At 54.0% G+C, this 5,000-nt stretch overlaps 2 protein-coding genes across 2 annotated transcripts in view; both read left to right on the top strand.

Annotated features, from left to right (window-relative positions):
- The window catches only part of LOC135554813 (RNA binding protein fox-1 homolog 1-like), a 252,533-nt gene that overhangs the window by 55,961 nt on the left and 191,572 nt on the right, over positions 1-5,000 (top strand).
- LOC135554848 (basic proline-rich protein-like) overlaps positions 1-5,000 on the top strand; it is a gene marked incomplete at its 3' end in the record, with an annotated part of 23,414 nt that overhangs the window by 8,760 nt on the left and 9,654 nt on the right. The gene's annotated exons all lie outside the window — the stretch shown is intronic.

The following is a 5,000-nucleotide window of genomic DNA, read 5'->3' as shown; positions in this document are numbered from 1 at the left end:
GCAGGGTGGTAGGGGTGGTAGGGGTGGTAGGGTGATGGGGTGGTAGGGGTGGTAGGGTGGTAGGGGATGTAGGGTGGTAGGGGTGGTAGGGTGGTAGGGTTGGCAGGGTGGTAGGGGTGGTAGGGGTGGTAGGGTGATGGGGTGGTAGGGTGGGTAGGGTGATATGGGTGACAGGGGTGGTAGTGGTGGTTGAGGTGGTAGGGTGATAGGGGTGGTAGGGTGATAGGGGTGGTACACACACACACACACACACACACACACACACACACACACACACACACACACACACACACACACACCTCTGCTGGTTTTGGGTTGAGTATCAGTGTAGTTGTGGCTTCTGAGCTGATTACAGTCATAGCTGGGGGGGAAGCAGGCTTTAACATGAGCTAATGGAGGGAATTTAATAAGGCTCCTTGCTAGTGTGAAAACACATTCAATCTCTCTCTCTCTCTCTCTTGTCAGTGGATGAAGCAGGGGAAGCACGAGGAAGCAGGGGAAGCACGAGGAATTGGAATTTGCCGCATACATTAAGAAAAACCTGTTCCCTCTTTCTCTCTTTCTCACCATCTCCCTCTCTCTCTCATTACCCTTTCTCCTCCCTCTCTCTTTCCTTTCTCCCCCTCTCTCCTCTCTCTCTTTGTCTCTATCCATCTCTCCTCCCCCCTCTTGCTCATTCTCTCTCTCTCTTGTTAGTGTGAGAGAGAGATGGGTAGATCTATAGTGAGACCGATAGGGAACTCTCCTGTGTGTGTTTCAGGCTTTTCTCCAGAGGGTAATCGCTGATGCAGGAGGAAGATAATACACTTGAGGAATTCACTCAGGAACTCAGGGCTCACCAGACAGCAGGATAGACCGGGACTCACCAGACAGCAGGATAGACCAGGACTCACCAGACAGCAGGATAGACCAGGACTCACCAGACAGCAGGATAGACCAGGACTCACCAGACAGCAGGATAGACCAGGACTCACTAGACAGCAGGATAGACCAGGACTCACCAGACAGCAGGATAGACCAGGACTCACCAGACAGCAGGATAGACCAGGACTCACTAGACAGCAGGATAGACCAGGACTCACCAGACAGCAGGATAGACCAGGACTCACCAGACAGCAGGATAGACCAGGACTCACCAGACAGCAGGATAGACTAGGACTCACCAGACAGCAGGATAGACCAGGACTCACTAGACAGCAGGATAGACCAGGACTCACCAGACAGCAGGATAGACCAGGACTCACCAGACAGCAGGATAGACCAGGACTCACCAGACAGCAGGATAGACCAGGACTCACTAGACAGCAGGATAGACCAGGACTCACCAGACAGCAGGATAGACCAGGACTCACCAGACAGCAGGATAGACCAGGACTCACTAGACAGCAGGATAGACCAGGACTCACCAGACAGCAGGATAGACCAGGACTCACCAGACAGCAGGATAGACCAGGACTCACCAGACAGCAGGATAGACCAGGACTCACCAGACAGCAGGATAGACCAGGACTCACCAGACAGCAGGATAGACCAGGACTCACCAGACAGCAGGATAGACTAGGACTCACCAGACAGCAGGATAGACTAGGACTCACCAGACAGCAGGATAGACCAGGACTCACCAGACAGCAGGATAGACCAGGACTCACTAGACAGCAGGATAGACCAGGACTCACCAGACAGCAGGATAGACCAGGACTCACCAGACAGCAGGATAGACTAGGACTCACCAGACAGCAGGATAGACTAGGACTCACCAGACAGCAGGATAGACCAGGACTCACCAGACAGCAGGATAGACCAGGACTCACCAGACAGCAGGATAGACCAGGACTCACCAGACAGCAGGATAGACCAGGACTCACCAGACAGCAGGATAGACTAGGACTCACTAGACAGCAGGATAGACCAGGACTCACCAGACAGCAGGATAGACCAGGACTCACCAGACAGCAGGATAGACCAGGACTCACCAGACAGCAGGATAGACCAGGACTCACCAGACAGCAGGATAGACCAGGACTCACCAGACAGCAGGATAGACCAGGACTCACCAGACAGCAGGATAGACTAGGACTCACCAGACAGCAGGATAGACTAGGACTCACCAGACAGCAGGATAGACCAGGACTCACCAGACAGCAGGATAGACCAGGACTCACTAGACAGCAGGATAGACCAGGACTCACCAGACAGCAGGATAGACCAGGACTCACCAGACAGCAGGATAGACTAGGACTCACCAGACAGCAGGATAGACCAGGACTCACCAGACAGCAGGATAGACCAGGACTCACTAGACAGCAGGATAGACCAGGACTCACCAGACAGCAGGATAGACTAGGACTCACCAGACAGCAGGATAGACCAGGACTCACTAGACAGCAGGATAGACTAGGACTCACCAGACAGCAGGATAGACCAGGACTCACCAGACAGCAGGATAGACCAGGACTCACCAGACAGCAGGATAGACTAGGACTCACCAGACAGCAGGATAGACCAGGACTCACCAGACAGCGGGATAGAAAGGACTCACCAGACAGCAGGATAGACCAGGACTCACCAGACAGCAGGATAGACCAGGACTCACCAGACAGCAGGATAGACCAGGACTCACCAGACAGCAGGATAGACCAGGACTCACCAGACAGCAGGATAGACCAGGACTCACCAGACAGCAGGATAGACCAGGACTCACCAGACAGCAGGATAGACCAGGACTCACCAGACAGCAGGATAGACCAGGACTCACCAGACAGCAGGATAGACCAGGACTCACCAGACAGCAGGATAGACCAGGACTCACCAGACAGTGGGATAGACCAGGACTCACCAGACAGCAGGATAGACCAGGACTCACCAGACAGCAGGATAGACCAGGACTCACCAGACAGCAGGATAGACCAGGACTCACTAGACAGCAGGATAGACTAGGACTCACTAGACAGCAGGATAGACCAGGACTCACCAGACAGCAGGATAGACCAGGACTCACCAGACAGCAGGATAGACCAGGACTCACTAGACAGCAGGATAGACCAGGACTCACCAGACAGCAGGATAGACCAGGACTCACCAGACAGCAGGATAGACCAGGACTCACCAGACAGTGGGATAGACCAGGACTCACCAGACAGCAGGATAGACCAGGACTCACCAGACAGCAGGATAGACCAGGACTCACCAGACAGCAGGATAGACCAGGACTCACCAGACAGCAGGATAGACCAGGACTCACCAGACAGCAGGATAGACCAGGACTCACCAGACAGCAGGATAGACCAGGACTCACCAGACAGCAGGATAGATAGGGACTCACTAGACAGCAGGATAGACTAGGACTCACCAGACAGCAGGATAGACCAGGACTCACCAGACAGCAGGATAGACCAGGACTCACCAGACAGCAGGATAGACCAGGACTCACCAGACAGCAGGATAGATAGGGACTCACCAGACAGCAGGATAGACCAGGACTCACTAGACAGCAGGATAGATAGGGACTCACCAGACAGCAGGATAGACCAGGACTCACCAGACAGCAGGATAGACCAGGACTCACCAGACAGCAGGATAGACCAGGACTCACCAGACAGCAGGATAGATAGGGACTCACCAGACAGCAGGATAGACTAGGACTCACCAGACAGGAGGATAGACCAGGACTCACCAGACAGCAGGATAGATAGGGACTCACCAGACAGCAGGATAGACTAGGACTCACCAGACAGCAGGATAGACTAGGACTCACCAGACAGCAGGATAGACCAGGACTCACCAGACAGCAGGATAGACCAGGACTCACTAGACAGCAGGATAGATAGGGACTCACCAGACAGCAGGATAGACCAGGACTCACCAGACAGCAGGATAGACCAGGACTCACTAGACAGCAGGATAGATAGGGACTCACCAGACAGGAGGATAGACCAGGACTCACCAGACAGCAGGATAGACCAGGACTCACCAGACAGCAGGATAGACCAGGACTCACCAGACAGCAGGATAGACCAGGACTCACCAGACAGCAGGATAGACCAGGACTCACCAGACAGCAGGATAGACCAGGACTCACCAGACAGCAGGATAGACCAGGACTCACCAGACAGCAGGATAGACCAGGACTCACCAGACAGCAGGATAGACCAGGACTCACCAGACAGCAGGATAGACCAGGACTCACCAGACAGCAGGATAGACCAGGACTCACCAGACAGCAGGATAGACCAGGACTCACTAGACAGCAGGATAGACCAGGACTCACTAGACAGCAGGATAGACCAGGACTCACTAGACAGCAGGATAGACCAGGACTCACCAGACAGCAGGATAGACCAGGACTCACCAGACAGCAGGATAGACCAGGACTCACCAGACAGCAGGATAGACCAGGACTCACCAGACAGCAGGATAGACCAGGACTCACCAGACAGCAGGATAGACCAGGACTCACCAGACAGCAGGATAGACCAGGACTCACCAGACAGCAGGATAGACCAGGACTCACCAGACAGCAGGATAGACCAGGACTCACCAGACAGCAGGATAGACCAGGACTCACTAGACAGCAGGATAGACCAGGACTCAGCAGACAGCAGGATAGACCAGGACTCACCAGACAGCAGGATAGACCAGGACTCACCAGACAGCGGGATAGACCAGGACTCACCAGACAGCAGGATAGACCAGGACTCACTAGACAGCAGGATAGACCAGGACTCACCAGACAGCAGGATAGACCAGGACTCACTAGACAGCAGGATAGACCAGGACTCACCAGACAGCAGGATAGACCAGGACTCACTAGACAGCAGGATAGACCAGGACTCACCAGACAGCGGGATAGACCAGGACTCACCAGACAGCAGGATAGACCAGGACTCACTAGACAGCAGGATAGACCAGGACTCACCAGACAGCAGGATAGACCAGGACTCACCAGACAGCAGGATAGACCAGGACTCACCATACAGCAGGATAGACCAGGACTCACCAGA

The sequence above is a fragment of the Oncorhynchus masou genome, chromosome 14 (assembly GCF_036934945.1).
Source record: "Oncorhynchus masou masou isolate Uvic2021 chromosome 14, UVic_Omas_1.1, whole genome shotgun sequence".
Taxonomy (NCBI): domain Eukaryota; kingdom Metazoa; phylum Chordata; class Actinopteri; order Salmoniformes; family Salmonidae; genus Oncorhynchus; species Oncorhynchus masou.
Note: the sequence above shows the minus strand (reverse complement) of the source record. Positions and strands in the feature narration are given on the sequence as shown.